Source organism: Trachemys scripta, chromosome 5 (assembly GCF_013100865.1).
Source record: "Trachemys scripta elegans isolate TJP31775 chromosome 5, CAS_Tse_1.0, whole genome shotgun sequence".
NCBI classification, from domain to species: Eukaryota; Metazoa; Chordata; order Testudines; family Emydidae; genus Trachemys; species Trachemys scripta.
The window spans coordinates 59978582-59997185 of NC_048302.1; the positions used below are offsets into that span (position 1 = coordinate 59978582).

At 39.7% G+C, this 18604-nt stretch overlaps 1 protein-coding gene across 9 annotated transcripts in view; it reads left to right on the plus strand.

The window, feature by feature from the left end:
• Positions 1–13420: 13420 nt before the first annotated feature.
• GUCY1A1 (guanylate cyclase 1 soluble subunit alpha 1) overlaps positions 13421–18604 on the plus strand; it is a 47586-nt gene continuing 42402 nt past the window's right edge. For 3 of the 9 annotated variants that reach the window (XM_034772902.1, XM_034772910.1, XM_034772903.1), the window contains exons 1-3: positions 13423–13577; positions 13917–14044; positions 17280–17351. The gene's annotated coding sequence lies outside the window, so the exon portion shown is untranslated. Of the gene's footprint in view, positions 13578–13916; positions 14045–17279; positions 17352–18604 lie in introns of all 9 variants that reach the window. The other 6 variants (XM_034772904.1, XM_034772908.1, XM_034772907.1 and 3 more) reach the window with 4 other exon arrangements.

The following is an 18604-nucleotide window of genomic DNA, read 5'->3' on the forward strand; positions in this document are numbered from 1 at the left end:
ACCTATATTTTTTCACAACAGTGGTAAATGTAATGGGATTGCAGTTAAAATTAATTCAGATGGATGATATTGAGGGTACACTATCTTCTTGACACCAATTTAGGAAGTTTTATACACAAAACTATGTGCCACCTTGTTATTATTCTGAGCTGTGATAATATTTAAATCAAGACTTAATGAGGTAGGCCAATAGCATTTCAAGTCTGCCTTAAAAAGTTTACTCTAACATTGCAGCTACTGGGAAAAAATGATTACAGTAAAATTGGCAAAATTCTTCCAGAAAAAAGTCTTTTTTTCCCCAGCTCACTATTGGAAATGGCAAAAAGGTATATTTGTCCTGTGAACATTTTAAACAGCTCCTGATTAATTCATTATGGGCTCAATCATGGGGCTGGCTGCACATTTGTGCATGCATGGGAGCAAGGGGACCTAAGGAGTCGCCTTACACCTCTATGAGGGCTACTCAAATCATTGGAGCCTATGCTGGATGGAGGGGAGACCAGCTACTGTCAGGCTGCTACTCCCTCCCCTATGCAGGTAGGCAGGGAGTGGGTGGGGAAGGACAGGGAGTGGGCACAGGGCACCAGCTGGTTGTGACGCTTTGGGGTCCAACCCAGACCAGTAAGTGATTCCGTCACTACCTGCCCTGTAATCATAGGTGCTTCTGTGATGTGCAGCTTTGGCCCTGACCAGCAGCCTACTCACAGCACACCAGCCTCACCCTGGCTTCCACCAGTCTGGCTGCTCCTTGCAGGATGACACCAACAGCCCTTCCAGTCCCAAGTCTCCCCAAAACCATCTTCTTTGTATTGTCCAGCCCCTTTCGCTGGACCCACACAGAAGTTATCAAGTTTGCTGCCTTCAAATTGACAATATACACAGCAGCCTGCTAGTTTAGCGGAAAGCCCACACTTAGTTGAAATACAGAGCATAGAGGCAGTTTGTGTAGTAACACGAAGTTTATTAACAAAGAACATTGTGATTTCTAGTTAGTGTGGAAGAGATAGGAAAAGTTACTAACAAAACAAGCAAAATTTTACTTCAGCAAGTTACAGTCTTGGTCTAAGGAGGTTTCTCAGCTATATTCAGTTTCCAGAGACTTTCAACCCCCTTGGCTGAAAGGTTCCGCTTTTCTCAACTATACAAGAGCTCTGACCTCTTGTATCCATCCTGTAATGCCTGGTTCTCTACCCTTGCTTATGTCTTCCATAGTTCAATGACCTTGCTTCAAGCGGTAGGGTTTTCTGGAGCTGCAGCTTCCATCCCCCACTGAGAGTGTTAAATGGTCATCCCCCATGTTGGGTTGCCTGATGATTTTGTCTACCTTGTGTATAAATATAATTTCATTGTCTCTCCTCACTCAATTTACATTAGAGACATATTCAAGCAGGGGGAATCAGATTCCTTTGTCTAGGGCAGGGTGACTTAAGCCCTGAGTGCCAAACACATTTTAAAAACATGTTTCCAGCATATATTTATAATTCTTCATATATCACCCTTACATACACCACATAATACTATTAATGACCAGCATGATGGCAGTTTACATATGATACCTTGCGTGAACCTTTTGGATACAGATTATGATAATAGTGAGTTGGAGCAATTAATATGTCAGGCCTGATCTGAGTTATATTATGGTGTGCCCTCTGCAAGTGAGCATTGATGGGCTCCCTGGGTCACAATGGTGCAGCTAAGTAGGCACAGAGGAGGAAGTAATCTGCAGCAGCAAAAGGACTGGCATAGATTGCTTCCCCTCTGGAGCACAGAAAAGCAGAGCCCAGTCTGTGACCCTCGGTCCAGGGAATTATTACCCAATTAACTTGTTGGACGTTGTCTTAAAAATTATACTAGATATCTTTTGGGGAGATTAGAGGATTGGGCAGAAAATAGAAAATTATTTGCTGAAGGACAAGCTGGTTTTCAAAATGGTTGCTCCACTACAGATAATTGTTTTATTCTTTCTTATTTGATCTACAAATTTATCCCTCTGATGCAGCCTTTATTGGCCTAATATTGGCTTTTGATTCCATTGATAGAAAGCATCTGTGGGGAAAAGTGGAGACCTCTGGAATAGATCCCTCCTGGTTACCTTTTCTTTTAAGAGCTCTTCATAGGCAAACAGAGACTAAGATTAGGATAGGCTTGGATGGGGAACTAATTGATTCCATCCCAATTACAAAGAACTGGGTTGCTTTTTAGCCCCTTTTCTTTTTAACTTTTATATTAATTATGTTGTTTTTAGTATTAAAAGGGGATCAGTATTTTCCACCCAAAAGTCTGCTTTACTATATGAAGACAATATGGTTCTATTATCACAAACATCGTGAGACTGAAACATTTATTACATGCATTTTGTTCATACTGTCAATGGGAGGGCCTTTCGATACATTACTCCAAAATCAAAGTAATTGTTTTTAGTCGAAGACAGAGCTTGCATAAATGGAGGATTGATGAGCAATATATTGAATAAGTTAGTTGTCTCTCCTACCCAGGCGTCTGATTCCCACAAAATGAGTTGTGGGATAAACACATTCAGATGACAAAAGAAAAGACCTCAGATTCAATGCAAGCTGTGTTACATTTCACCTGGACTCATGGGGGCAACAACAGTCCTTACACTGATTGAGGCCCAGGGATGCCAAATTTTATATGGCACAGAAATATGGGGATGGAATGACCCCATCAGATTGGAAGTGATTCAAAACAAGTTTTTTAGGAAGATTCTTGATCTCCCAAATAATATCTTAGTTGCTCTTTTGAGAGCTGAGGCAGGCAAGAATTCTATTCTATCTAAAGTGCAATACTTTAATATCAAAATTTGGCTTCACATTCATATTATGTGTCTACAACATTTCCCCAGGGTATGCTTAAAGGAACTGATCAGTTGGGTTTTTGTATGTAAATTTCCATAGTTAGAGTATATTCAGAATTCTTTGCATTTTCTAGGCCTCTCAGAATAGGAAATGATTAGATTTAAGTTTAAAATGTTAAATCCCAAATCAAGTTTAGTTTAGATAGTAATATTAATAAGCAAGTAGACATGGCAGTTGTTTCCATTACAAATCTCTCTCCTTGGTTCCCCCTGGTTATTTAGACAGCTTGTCCAATAAAAAGTTCAGGAGGGCCTTTATTGTTCTCCATTTTCAATCTATGTAGTCAGCTCACTTAGAAGGCCGATATAGTGGCATTGAGTAATCGAACTGCCTTTGTCCACGTGGCTCTGAGTAGATGGAAGACCTACCACATTATTACATTGTAATTTGTATTACTACTTGTGGTCAAAATGATGTTCCATGTTTCTGTTTTGGATGCCTTTTTCTATGACTTCTCAGAAAATAGAATATTTATTAGGATTTGACAATGTATCTGTGATCCAAGTGCTTGCATTATTTGCATGGTCAGCTGCTAAAATAAAGAAAAGACAAGTGTCATGGTGATTATACATGATTTAATTGGTTTTATGTTCTTTTAAATTTGTATTTATACGTATTTTAATATTCTAAAATTTTAGATTTTTTTTAAAATAAAATAGTAAATAAAATTTAATTTTTGGCGCATTAGCCTATGGGTAAGTCCCTGTTAATAAACTTGACTTGACCAGGCATAGAAGGATAGGTGTTATGCAAGTCTGGCCTTGGGTCTGACACAGACCTCTGCCTCCTCATTTGACAGGCCATCCTAACTACATTTTACATGCTGTCACTAGCCCAAGGACAAGCATCAAGTTCAAAGAGATGAATCACCAATTTCAGCACACAATTTACAGTACAAGAATTATTTTTTAATTTCAGTGCTTATTGAACAACACACTTTTCTTAAAAAAGAGGCAGGTAAACATTCTTTTGGAACCATTTCTTCAGGATTCTGAAACATTTTTTCCATATTTGGTTATGTGCTGGAACAGCCTATTAATAAGCTTGTGGACCAAGAAATGAAATCTAAGGAGACCAGAACAGACTATAATAATACAAATATTATAAGTGATTTTTCCAATATAGAAGGATAAACTAAACTGTGAAATGGTTAATGAAAAGCATTCCTGATGTTAGGAAAGCATTTATAAATAAGGATACCACCTCCAAACAATACAAATTAAGCTAAAATTGTAACTATCTAGAATTACACCCACCTGAAAATTCATAGTGTTCAGCATTGTTCAAACTGCTGAAAATGCCACCTACATGGTTGTGCAGCAGACGGCTTTCTTCAGTAGCAGATTAGCCTGCTAAGTGACACCCAACTCCTCCTTACCCACCCAAAAACCTCAACAGAAGATTAACTCCAATACCCATTATGGATTGAACAGATCTGTATATGATAGCCAGTGCTGAGACCCCTGTATCCTCAACACCTACTTCCCTGTATAGCCTGAACAAAGGAGTCTTGAAAAGCAATTTCCAGTGAAGATTATTAATTAGAATTTGATGTAAGGGGTCTGTGGTTCTGTTACAAGTTACTCCTGTGTGTCTAGTAGCCATATTTATATATTTTACTGTACTGGAGGGAAATATAAAATAGCATATGCTCCTTTGTTATACTGTGTTTGTGCTTCTAACTTTTTCTGGTTGACAATTTACAGTGTGTTGTGTGTAATATAAAAAGAAATAGAAAAGAAAATGTAACACAAACTGTCATGTACGTTATACTGCACCTACTTGTGATGTGTTTAACCTGGAAATCTGCTTCTCTCGGATGCTTCCGAGGAAACCAAATTAAGCCTTATGGCATGTAATAGCAAGGACTGCTGTTAACAGTAAGTCATTGAGGTGACTCAAATTACTGAGGGTTACCTGCAAGTGATTAAGTGCTATTCAGATAGGAATATCTCCTCATTGTGATATTTAGAGGTTGAAGATGCTTTTCTTACCTTTAAAGATGCATGGCCAATGATGCAAAATTGCTGTAAAAGCCTTATCAGGACCTTTCTTCTCAAAGTTAATGCTCATCAAGTTGACAGTATCAACAAAATTTTCAGAAACTTGTTGATGCTGTATTTTGAGTTAGGTCTATGTTTACGTTAATCCTTCAATATGAGCAAATCAGAGGGATTTAAGACCCACTGAGAGCAATTTCAAGTGCAAATGGGGTTTTTCTCTTATCTGTTTAATTGGAACAATAGGCTGTCCACCTTTGCATCCTTTCTAAGCGACAAAGAGTCCTGTGGCACCTTATAGACTAACAGACGTATTGGAGCATAAGCTTTCGTGGGTGAATACCCACTTCGTCGGATGCATGTCATGCATGTCATGCATCCGACGAAGTGGGTATTCACCCACGAAAGCTTATGCTCCAATACGTCTGTTAGTCTATAAGGTGCCAAAGGACTCTGTCACTTTTTACAGATCCAGACTAACACAGCTACCCCTCTGATACTTGACATCCTTTCTAAGAGCACTTATAGCATTACCAGTACTGAGCTCCTGATGACTGCTGTGAATTCCATTTCAACCTCTGGTTCTTGTTTTCCTTACTTTTCTCCTTTTGATTTAATTTAAGCCATTTTATGGTGTAATTCTTTATTTGGCTTCTTGGTTTTCTCCCTTGAGTATTTGTAGAAAGATAATTATTGTGGAAAGTATTGTTTTCATTGGCTGGTACTTTCCCGTGAATCACTATCCTGAAAAATCAGATGTGGCCAGCACTATTTCCCTATCCCATCTTAGCAACTCAGGGGTTATTATCATTGTCTAAACTCTGCAAACTTATATTGTTGACACTGCTGAATAAAAAACTCTTCACATAAAGAAACTTCATTCTCTTTGGACCCTTCCACCTAAAGAAAAATGAGCAACAAGAGTTCAAGTAAAACAAACTCTCCCACTATGTGAAAAACCAGTGCACTCTCTCTTCTCTGTGCTCTCTGTCTTGCCTTGCTGTAGAGGAGTAGCTATGACTTCATTGCAGTTCTCATCTGGATCCTGAGTATTTTGGAGAGAATCATACTGCAAAACTTATTTAGTCTCTACAAATGATGAAATATTCTTCCATCAAAATCCAAGGTCAGTCAAGGAAATTAGAAATAAGATCTGGGTCTGATGAAAATGAGACATAGATATGTGTGCAATCTGCATACTGATGACACTACACCACAAGTCAACTCACTTCCCCAGCAGTCTCACATAAAGGTTGAACAGGTGAGGGAATAAAACAGCACAAAACAGTACTGTGGAACTCCTTTGGGCAGATTAACAATTGACCAATGCCCTTGTGACCTTTCAAATTGCATGTGCTCTTACCCTTTTTAAGGGAACTCCCCACACTTGCATTTCAACTGTTACAACTCCACTGCTAGCAGCAATTTGAGGAACACTAATGTAGACAGGCACAGGTACTTTTATCACTGGCCACTCCTGTAGCCAAGGGAGCTGCACTTTTGATAATGCAACAGTGGGAGATTTCACCCCCCTCACCCCCCGCAAAAAAGAAACCAGTGTGTAGACAAGGCCTCAGTGGTGAAAGAATGAAACCATCTACGCGATACTATTACTCCCTTCTTACTATTCACAGACATTTTCCTACCTTGATTCATTTTTCTATTGCCACTTCTTACTATCACATATTTCCTCTTTTAGCCCCAATTATTCGGACTCTAATCATCCCCATTTCAGAATCTCTACTTTTGTCTTCTTAATACCACATCTAAAGATGCAAAATTCAGACTGTACTGTATCAATACAGTATAATAGTAATGATTACTTTGTACTAATTTCATATAAAGAATATGATCATAGGCATTCTCTGGTAGTAGAATGGAAAGGTCTATAGAACAAAGGGGATGTCAGACTCATCATAGGACAGCACATACTGCTAAAATGAGTTCTTTGTGATTAAATGCAATTGTAGAGTAAAGAGAAAATGACAAATGTTCCTGCTTAAAATGACAAAAATTGAAGTATTCTGACAGTGGTATGATGTTTTAAAAACTGCTTTAGACATTTTTAGAATAGGTGCAATAAGTACAAATAACTATCCGCATACAATAAAGCAAGCCACAGGTTAATGCATTAAATCCACAAAAGCCAACAAACTTACCGATGATGTTCCCTCAGCCATCATCAGTCTTAGGCCAATTAAACGTGTGGTTGTTTGGGGATCCACCTTACACATACACGCTAACAATTACTGCTCAGGTAGGGTCTGATCTGATGCATAGGGATTCAAATAGCAGACCATAGTGGCTATTCCCCACTACCACATTGCAGGGGTTGCTGTGTTGTTGCAGAGCGTTCATCTGGTACATTTGTTTGTGATTTCCTGGCTCCTCCACTTCTATATTGTATGTAATGTGTGTCAGGGGAAGAGAGGTTCTAGGAGGCAGTGCACAAAGAAAAGGATTCAGTCGACATTAATATTGCAAGATAAGCAAGGAGGGGAAAAAAAGAGAGATGAGTGAATCCATGCAAATGAAAAGAGAGATGAGAGAGAAAAAGGCAGAGGGACTAACAAGGAGGAAAGGGAGAGAGAAAGGAAAGAAAAATAGGGTCTATGATGAAGAAAAGAAAAGTAGAAATAGATGAGAGTTCGATCTAAAAATAAGTACTGAGTTGGGATGATGCTGCAAATGCTTACTTATGAGAGTAGCCATCATTTACACGAGGAGTCCCACTGAAGAAAATTGGACTTCTTGCATATATAGGAGCTAGTCATATGAGGAAAGGTTTTCTGGTTTGAGACTCTTGTATTTTTTTCTCATAAGAATAATATAAAAGAATTTCAGTAACAACTAGTCACTGACTTTTCCACAACTGTGGACACTGGGTTTGGTTTTCAGTATTTGATGATAACTTTTCTGACTAAAAATGTGAGATTAATGAGGTTAATATAGTACAAATGATTGTTACCAAGTGTGATGGGTTTGGTCACAGAGACCTCTTGGGACTGTCACCTGATGTGCTGAAATTACTTCTGAGCCCCTATTCCCTGCCAGCTTGGGACTTCCAGAACCCTGTTTTGTTGAGCCAGACACATTAGCCTGCTGCAACACAGACCCAGGTCCAGGCCACACCCCCAAAACTGCAGGTTTTAAGTGAAAACAGCTCTGCAGGTTACCTGACTCCAGCACCCAGACACCCAGCTTCCAATGCGATCCAAACCCCAAATAAATCCATTTTACTCTGTATAAAGCTTATACAGGATAAATTCATAAATTGTCCACCCTCTATAACACTGATAGAGAGATATGCACAGCTGTTCGCTCCCCCAGGTATTAATCACTTACTCTGGGTTCATTAATAAACAAAAGTGATTTTATTAAGTATAAAAATAGGATTTAAGTGGTTTCAAGTAATAACAGACAGACAAAGTAAGTCACCAAGCAAAATAAAGCAAAAACACGCAAGTCTAATTCTAATACATTAAGAAACTGATTACAAGTAATATCTCACCCTCAGAGATGTTCCAATAAGCTTCTTTCACAGACTAGACTCCTTCCTAGTCTGGGCCCAATCCTTTCCCCTGGTACAGTCCTTCTTAGTTCCAGCAGCTATCTCAGGTGGTAACTAGGGGTTTTCTCATGACTGGCAGACCCCTTTGTCCACCCCCTTCTATAGCTTTGGCACAAGGCGGGAATATTTTGTCTCTCTGGGTCCCCACTCCCCCTTCTAAATGGAAAAGTACCAGATTTAAGATGGATTCCAGTATCATGTGACATGGTCACATGTCCTGTGAGGCCCCAGCCTCCATTCTTCCTGGGCTGGCCCACATGTACACAGGAAGATTTGCAAGTAAACAGAGCCATTTACAGTTCATTGATTCTGAAGGACCCTTAATAGCTTCCACTTAATATGTTTACATTAGTAATACAAGATTATATTTTATTCTCCTAACTTCAGATATGGAAATAATACATGCAATCAGATAATATGAATACACTCAGTAGATTATAAACTTTGTAATGATATCTTACAAGAGACCTTTTGCATAAAGCATATTCCAGTTACATCATATTCACATTCATAAGCATATTTTCATAAAGCATATGGAGTGCACCATCACACAAGTACTTCTTAACATTGATTAAAACTAAACTACACACTTTGCTTGAGAGTTCCGCATGGTTTTTCTGCTCAGTTTCCAAGCAAAAAGCCTAATCAATTCCTTGCAGTCCTGTAGTATATATGAGTGTAGCTGCTGTACTCAACCATTTCCAGCATTCACTGGTATCTATGAAGAGCCAGATTCTGTTAGTGATCATTCCTTTGCTCACATTAAGAAGCATTTTACTCCACAAGCAGTCCTGTTGACTTTACCTCAGCATGAACCAGGATATCAGCACCCAGGCCTAACTGATCAGGAGATCTAGTCCAATAGTAAATGTTGAGAATACGAGACCCAATCCTCTTCACAGTGTTGTCAATGGGAATTTGCCATTGATTTTAATAGGGGTAGGATCGGAGCCTTTATTTGTATAAATCAGAGTGATTGCAAAGCTGAGGTCAATCTAATTTCATTCCAAATAAAGCTGTAGTCCTCTGAATGGAAAACTAATTCTGTGTTCCATTTTCTTTTGACATGGAGAGATGTTTGGAATAGAGTCCATTTAACCACTCATAACATTTTCCCACACAATGAAGAGTGGATCCAGATGTTTGTAAAAGTGTCCAAAGGAGAATTTTCTTGACATTGTCCAAGAATGTTTTCATGAGTGGTTGTATTAGTAGGAAATTGAGAGATTGTGTATATAGGAAGTTGGATCTTATTATTACTATTTATTTGGCGTGAAAAGAGATTGCCTCCCCATTGTATTAGGCAGGGTACAAGCACTGAGTATCTGTGCCCAAAGGGAAAATGAAATTGGTTACGTATAATTATGAGGTTTTATTTAAATTAGAAGATCAGAGAGCTGAGATATTCAATGAGACATCCAAAATTTGTTGTGCACAATCTGACCAGCGATCTCTAATTTTCAGTTAATCTAGACTAGCAGATGGATTGACCCACTGAGATACAAATGTCATATTGTGTGCAATTTCTTCATCCCAGATCAACAGGTTTCATAACTGGATTCCATTAAAGTGATGTTGGGGATTTATATAGGAAGTGCATCAGTACAGTAGTGTGCTATGATACATCTTTCTCAATACTGAGACATCTAGAAATAAATTAATTCTTCCTAAAATGAAATCCATTTTACAATATAAAGTGAAAGGTCAAAACTATAGAAATAACTATGGAAGGGTCCTGCTGCCTAAATGCCAGCTTTCCCTCCAGTGTTTAATGTTATTTGTGTGTTTCCCTCTGAGTATAGGAAATGTGTTAAAGGAATGAATGAATGACCTTGCATGTGTATAGCACCTTTCCTCCAAATAGATCCTTTACTATCTGACTGTACATATAGGAATCACTTTGCTCACCAGAGGGCGAAACACAGCAATGTTTAGAACAGGGTGACCAGATAGCAAATGTGAAAAATCAGGACACTTTTTGGGGGTGGGGGGGAGGCAGGAGATGTATAGTTGCATATATAAGATAAAAACCCCAATATTTGGATGGTCCAGATAATATCAGGACGTCTGGTCACCCTAGTTTAGAAACACAACAACATGACAAAGGTTTCCTAACAATTAGTTTGGAACAGGAAGTGAAGAATGGCATAGCAACTGAAAAAAACAGGATGATTTTTTATAAATAGCCAAACTTGCTCAGCAGTAGAAGCAGAGTGACAAAAAGGGCCCTAGGATTGGGAGAAACCACCAACTTGCTGGCTGAAAATGAGGAGGAAGAAGGCCAGTCAGAATTGCAGGTGGAGGTTATGCAGGAAGTAAAATAGCAGGAAATGTCTGGTAAAACCAGTGTGCTTCCTCCAATTCAAAAAGAAGGAATAGTCTTGCATATGTGCTGTTGCCAAGTCAATTCCCATTGACTGAATATCATCCATGATTCATTGAGGTATATTGCCATAAGACTTTTTTTTACAAAAAAAAAAAAGAGTATTCAACAGAGTATGTAGAGGTACCTTCAAAGGGAACAAAGTACCGGTAATTCTAGACAACCATACATAGACAATATTTTAACAAGGAACTCCTGAAAAAAAAAAATCCCTTCAATTCTGATAAACCATGGGACCCAAGAATGTGCATGCTTGTAAATAAATTATATGAAGGAATGGGAAGTTTATATATTTGTCTCCCATTTAAACAAAAATTCTCTTCAATAACCTTAACCAATGGGGAGGAAACTCCCTTTGAAAAAATCATATTTTAATGAAAAGTTTATGCTTTGTTTCTGAAAACTATACTAGGACTGATTTACTACTGCATTACTCCAGTACCAGCATAAAACTGGAGTAACACAGTGGTGAATCAGGCCCACTGACTAAACTGACAGTATAATCTTGTATAATTCAAAGATATAAACAGGGGTGAAAGCCTTAGAGAGGAATATGGAAAGGAAATACATTTTAAAATATCTACCATTTTGAAATGTGGTGCATCCCCATGGCAATAAATGTGTTCTTCAGAAATATATTTCTGATCCTTAAGCTCTGGCAAATATTATTTAACAGTACTCAGAAAGGGGCAAATTCAACTGGAGGCATGTAAACCACCTAAACCTCTTTTGAATTTGATATAATTTTAATATGACACATCAGGCACATCAGTGGAAGTCTATTTATCACAGTGCTTGCAGTTTCCTATTTCAAAGACAAATGAAACAACAATAATATACTCAGGAGGCAAAGAAAGTTAATATGTATTTTGTATGTATTTTAAAGTTAAATTACCCGCCACTTTGCAACACATCTTTTGGCTCTAAAGCTGGGCCGAAAGTACTCTCCAAAAAATGCAGGGTCTGCCATCACTTTTATAGCTTCCCACCGATATCGCCATCTCCCTCCATTTGTTATTGTCACTCTTTGCTTAAAATTGTAAAGCTTAATTTTAATTGTAAGCTTCTTGGTGCAGGCACCTACCTTTTTCTTTGTCTATACAGCGCCATGAGCACCTAGATGTTTAAATAATAATTAAATATATTAAAAGAATGTTAAGGTTGCAAAGGGAACCACTCAAAAGTAGGAAATGCAAGAATTAAGTTTGTCTGTGCATTGAGAAGAGACACATTCTTCCTGCTCACAGTCCTGGGGTCTGGTGCCATAGCAACTGGGAGCAATTGCAGGGAAAATCCCATTTAGTCCCTGCAACTCTGGATTGGAGCATGCTGGGTGCTGATTGAATGTTTGGAGAATTTAGCTGCCAAATTCGAATGTCTTTAGTGAGAAATGTGAACCAAGATTTTTGTAACTTGTAACTTGTCCAAATTCAGGTGGATTTTCATAGGAATAGGAAAAGGCACATCCTTGACATCAGGGTGACCCTGCCTGGAACCAAATAGTGTCAGGGTGATCCCTCCCAGCAAATTCCAAGTCCCTGCTCCAAAACATTGGAGGTGCTAGAACATCACAACAAAACAGTTGTAAGACTTTTTTTTAACAGGGACAACACAATGTATTTTTTTTTTCTAATTTCATTCTTGGGAATAGGTGAAGCATTTTTTGCTGAAACTTTCCAGAAGTTCAGCCTGAGGCATTCACTTGGTATGGGAAATTTCAGAGTTAAAGTTAGATGTTATTAGCAACTGAAAAGAGGGGCTTATAATGGAAAGTGCTGGGAAACCTTAACTACAGATGGTTCTGTCAGCTCTGCCTATAATAAATGAATGTAAATACTAGTAACAATGTCATGAGTTGAAATCAGATTTTAGGACTCAGACAGATTATCTGAATACATTTATAAGGCCTTTGATTAGCACTGACCTAGTCTGGGCCCACAGATGCCAAGGCCAGAAAGGACCATTGTGATCATCTAGTACAGGGGTCGGCAACCTTTCAGAAGTGGTGTGCTGAGTCTTCATTTATTCACTCTAATTTAAGGTTTTGCGTGCCAGTAATACATTTTAATGTTTTTAGAAGGGCTCTTTCTATAAGTCTATAATATAGAACTATTGTTGTATGTAAAGTAAATAAGGTTTTTAAAACGTTTAAGAAGCTTCATTTAACATTAAATTAAAATGCAGAGCCCCCCAGATCGGTGGCCAGGACCCGGGCAATGTGAGTGCCACTGAAAATCAGCTCGTGTGCCGCCTTTGGCACCCATGCCATAGGTTGCCTACCCTGATCTAGTATGACCACTGCACAGCAGAGGCCATAGAACATCCCCCAAAATAATTCCTGGAGCATCTCTGTAAGAAAAAAAATCCCATCCTGATTTAAAAATGACCAGAGACATATAATCCACCGGGGACCCTTGGTAAATTTAGACCTTCTTTCTCTCTCAGCCTATTTCTCAGCTCTCTTCCCCCTCTCTTTGTCTCTGGTTCCCTCTCCCCTCCCCTGGCAGCCCTGCTTAGCACAGCCCTGATTGGGCCGGGGGGAGGCCCCACCTGACGCGGAGTGTGTGGCTGGGGAGGGGACAGGAGGAGCGGCTGTAGTCCGCTGGCCAAATACACGTTTCAAACATGAGTTTGCCGGAGCCAGAAGCTCTAGGAGCTGAGCGGCGCTTTCCCCAGAGTCTCTGAGCGGGCCGGGCCGGGCCGCGGCACAGGGACAAAGCAGGGGGCAGCGCAGCGCTGGCGCTATGGTGAGCAAAAGCAATTTCGGGCAAGCGAGATGCGCGAGTGTCTCTCCTTTGGGGACAGACTCAAACTCCGGTAGCGCACCAGAAGGGGGCAGGGGTCAGCGGCGCTGTTTGGGGGAGACGCGCCCTGTTGTGCCGGAGAGGGGGTGGGGAAGAGTCCCGCCTGCAGAGCTGGGTAGCTCCCGTGCAGCAGCAGGTGAGGACGGGGAACAGGTGGCTCTGGGGTGTCTGTGTGTTACCTCCATCCCCACCAGGAGCAGCGGGGACGCTAAGCAGCGCTGGGAAGGGGCTCAGCCCTCCCTCCCCCCCCCCCGACTGATTCTCCCCCGTGTCCCTCTCCAGTTTCACCCCTGCTCTCCCCCTCGTTGTTCGCCCCCCTTCGCCCCTTGTCCGCAGTACGGATTCGTCAATCACGCCCTGGAGCTGCTGGTGATCCGGAATTACGGCCCGGAGGTTTGGGAGGACATCAAGTAAGTGCCGCCCCCGGCGCGCTGCGAGGGGCCCCGGCTCGCTCGCTCTCTCTGTCCGGGAGCCGTCACCCCTCGGGGCAAGATGCCCCCTCCGCCCCCCGCTGTTCGCCCCGATCCGCCCCTGGCCAGCTCCCGTGCGGATCGTGGCTCCCTTTCCCCGTAGGGACCCCCCCTCCCGGGCACTCCGCGGCAGCCGCGGCTGGTTCCCACGCTCCTGTCAGGGCGGGAGGGAGCGGAGGCAGCCGCAGCAGCCCGGGGGACACGGGTCAGGGCCGCGGGGCGAGAGGCAGCTCCCGGCTCGCTGGCACTTGGTGAGCAGCATCGCTCAGGTTCGTGGGAAGGAAGGAGCAAGGTCGGTTCCACACACTCAGCAGCCTCTGAATGGGCCGATCCGAGCTCAGTTGCTCGTGGGAATATTTCAAACGCGCCAGCAACCCCCAGCGCTGATACCAGGCTGAGCTCCCGGTGAGAGTCCAGGGGCTCCAGCTCATCCCCGCTCGCAGCCCGATCCCTGCTGTCACACAGCGGCAGCTGAGCTAGGCTGAGTGCAGTGAGGGACACGATATTTATTAGTGCATACGGAGAAATGTATGTTGGGCGCAATCCGCATGCATTTCGCTTTAGGATTCATCGCTCTGCAAAGAGACGTGTAAGCAGTAACCCTATGGCTTGAAATATGTACGGGACATGGGAAACGATGACAAAATAACGATTTGTAACGCTCACTTTGTTTAACCCAGGCCCATGACTGGTCTACTGACAAATGTATAGTAAATCCAACAGGAGTCCACATATATGGTTTATGTATATTTCAAGTTAATATTTGAAATAATCTCCAAACAAACTGGAATGTTAGGATACGATGTGCACTTACCGGAGCTTTGTATATTGTACCTTTATAAAAGACCTCACCAATTGATAGTAAATGTCAAGTTAGCGAAATCAGACTGGGTAGCTATCTCATTCTTTTTCTGGATGTTTTTCTGAATTTATATATAAAATAAAATGTACAAACATGGATTTAGTCAACATAATTATTTTATACTATATCTAATTTTACACTATTTCTTCAGTTTTATCCTTTTAATGCATATTTTCTGAGAAGAAATGGAACCCAAGAACTGTTTTATAATCATTTTTACTAAAAGTTTGCCTTTTTCTGCTAATTTCTTCAGCCTCACGATTTTTAATTTTAAAAAGTTGTTTTTGTTTATGACTATATGCTTATAGTTTCTTTGTTGGGTTGATGGAATTCTTTCTGCTTCAGTGGCTCTAATTTAAGATTAACATAGGGCTTAGTAGTTAACTTTTTAAAAATCAGATGAATGTGTAAACACTGGAAAAAGCTTCTCTTCAATATAAAGGAATAGTTTTATGCATCTTACGTACTCTGTCAGTGCTGCTCCTAAAATGGCTGTTTTTTCAGAGGTGTCTGTTTGGCCGAGTATGCATTGAGATGGCTTTCTTGTGTTCTGTGGCTGAATTAACAGCAGGAAAACTCTTAACTAGAGATTTAACATTAATAAAAAATGAATATTAAGGTGCACATAGCTAGTCTCTGTCACAGTATGGTGGCTTGTATTATGCGCTTGTTGATCTATGGGTTACTCTATACTGCATTAGTTAGTCTAGGCAAAATTAATAAGACTTCTGACAGACACTGAATTTTTTGAGGAAAACAGCATATTTGCTCACTAAGACTTTCCATTCTGCAATTATAGAATAATCTAAATGAATAATTCTTCATCAGAAAATGTAAAGCAATAACAAAACAAAAGATGCTGGTGTTTGCTTATTCAATACATTAGTTAGGCAGTGAACAACATGGGCTTTTAGTAACTCTAAATGGCCTAATCCAACAACCATTGCTCAGGCAAAACTCCCATAGAAGTCATTAGGTGGTTTCCTTGAGTTAGGAATATGGGATCAGCCCCCAATTGCAGAAAATAGGGCGAGGGAACATGTAAATTAAACTAAGCAAGAGGTGATACTTCTGATTTTTCCAGCAATTATGATAGTACAAGACAAACATGGATTTCAGTTATGGAAATCTTCTCTGCTTGAAATCAACTGCAAAACTAGGTGAATATGCTGGGTTATGCCATTCAAATGTGATATAAATACACTTAATGGGAAATTCAGTTTACTATATAATGGTACTGAAGACAGCTTGTCTCTCATCAGGGCTGTACATATGGCTGTGGATTCTGTAGCTCTGCTCAGCATTCTCTTTACCAATCATAAGAGCATAAGATGAGCCACTAGATAAATGTGAGGTAGCATGTGGAGTATTGAGCAACTGGATTGGTTATATGGAAGCTATCAGGATCCACTATGTAAAGACAGCAAAGCAATTACTGAAATTCCTCTGATTTACAGGCAGCCAGGGAAGATGAGGAGAAAGGAGAGAGGAAATATGTTTTTGATGTTTGTCTCATGGCATTATGTCAGTCTGCAATGATTGTCATGAAGCAAATACCATCACAGAATGTCAGGATGTTGTGCAGTGATTATTATCTTTTTTATTTTGCTGATAAAGTGGCTCCCCATCTTTTCTACCATTGACTTAGCTATGTCTGCGTATGCATTTAAAATAATGAAAAGTTTTCTGACGAAAAGAATAAAGGACATCACAGGATAATATTAATGGTTGTGTCCCATTGGTAAAGAAGAAATACAAGAAGGAAAATGTCCACAGATCTTTGTCTTACTCTGAGTAATGTTTGGTTAATTGTCTGTCCACACCCCAGAGAGATGTAGCGAGGCCAACCTAACCTCCGTGTAGACAGTGCTAGGTTGATGGAACACATTGGAAGGCAATTGAAACCTTGTTATGTAATGGAGAAGAACGTAAAATATCACAGACATTGTGCATACATATGCTGTGCACTTAAAATATTGTGATTAAAAACTGTAAAAACAAACCAACCAGAAACCAATACAATGTTTCATTGTGTTACAAAAATTATATTTGTTTGTTTGTTTTGTTAAAAACTGGCTGTGAAATGTTATAATTTTGGAAATTATTCTATAAAATATCAAGTATCTCAGAATTTTTGGAAACATTGGGAAACAAATAGAATGCTGTTTTAAATTAGGTACAAAGAAAGGTATTAAAGAAATGCATTTGTCTTCATAAGGCAGATATATTTTGACAGGATTTTGCAGCTTTTGTAGAGATTCAGAAAGTCTGTATTCAGCATACACACAAACTTTTTATTTTTTTTTAAAACAGGTTCAGAATGGAAACTACAAGCCTTTAAAATATTTGTAAATGGTTTACTGGAAAGGTTTACTGGAAACTAAAGTAAGATATGTTTTATGTAATTTTGCAATGTTGACATATAGAAATCTTTAGGTGCCATGTTGCATATTTTGTTAGCAATTCAAAACTGAGTTATGAAATGCTAACACTTTTTTGTTGCTAGTCATACATTCAGTTCTACAATCACTTTTCAAATCATTTTGTCCACATAGTTATGACAACGTCACATTTATTCAATTGTTTAGCATTATATTGAAGTTTTGCACCAAATAAATTTGAAAGGACAAAAAAATTGAGCCATTTGATGTAACATTTGAAGATTCCTTCTAGCAGATATTCAATAACCTGGCATGGTTTTAAAATGTAGAGTTCCAGTAGGTTTTAAATGGGCTATTTGTACCAATGGTACAGAATCATACTTATTAGATAAATGTTATACTTTAAAATAATATTTAGAGCTACAGCCTCAATTCAGGAAAGAATGCATCCTTTTGAATACAGAGCTTAAACACACACTTAACTTTAAAATTCTATTGGAACTTAAGCACCTTCTTAAATTCAAGCAGGTATGATGGATTTAAGCACTTGCATCAGCGCTTTCCTGTACCAGGACCTAAACCCTGAAGTCATTGGTTGTTTTCGTTTAATAAGGACTCCAGAATTTTCCTGAATACAGCAGTTTGTAGTATTAATTTAAATTCTTGTTTATTGCTCTGCTGGTATGAAGCAATTGAAGAGACTGTTCTATCCTCTCTAATGAAGCCTGTTATACATGCTGCACAGCTATTGATTACTACTGATTAAGTAATATGCTGTTATCCAATGTTGCTTCTGATAATGTCATTCTGAGATACACAGCTAGTGTTCTTTAGACATTCTTGGTTCCTCATTTAATTCACATAGTGTGTATTGTATACGTCTTCATTCTTCCATATGTGGAGTTTGGAGGAGCTTTTGTTTTGTTTTGAATTTTCTGGTAACAATTTCTAAATGGTAGACTGATCTGACATCCAGCAGTGTGCGATGCAGTGGGATTTTTTCCCTTAAGGAAAACAAAGTGAAATGCTTTACTGCATGATAGTCTAAGTCAGAGCAGTACTATTCTCTAGGGGTAAATTTCAGCTCATGGCATAGGGCCCACACAAGGTTCTGAGCACCACTTCAGCTCTATAAGATGACTTTTAGGCTTTAAAATGATTAGGGTCTTGTACAGGCCCTCTTTATCACCTTTAGATAAATTTCACAGTATAAAAATGTGTGGATTTTGAGGGGAGAGGGGATTATATTTAACAACT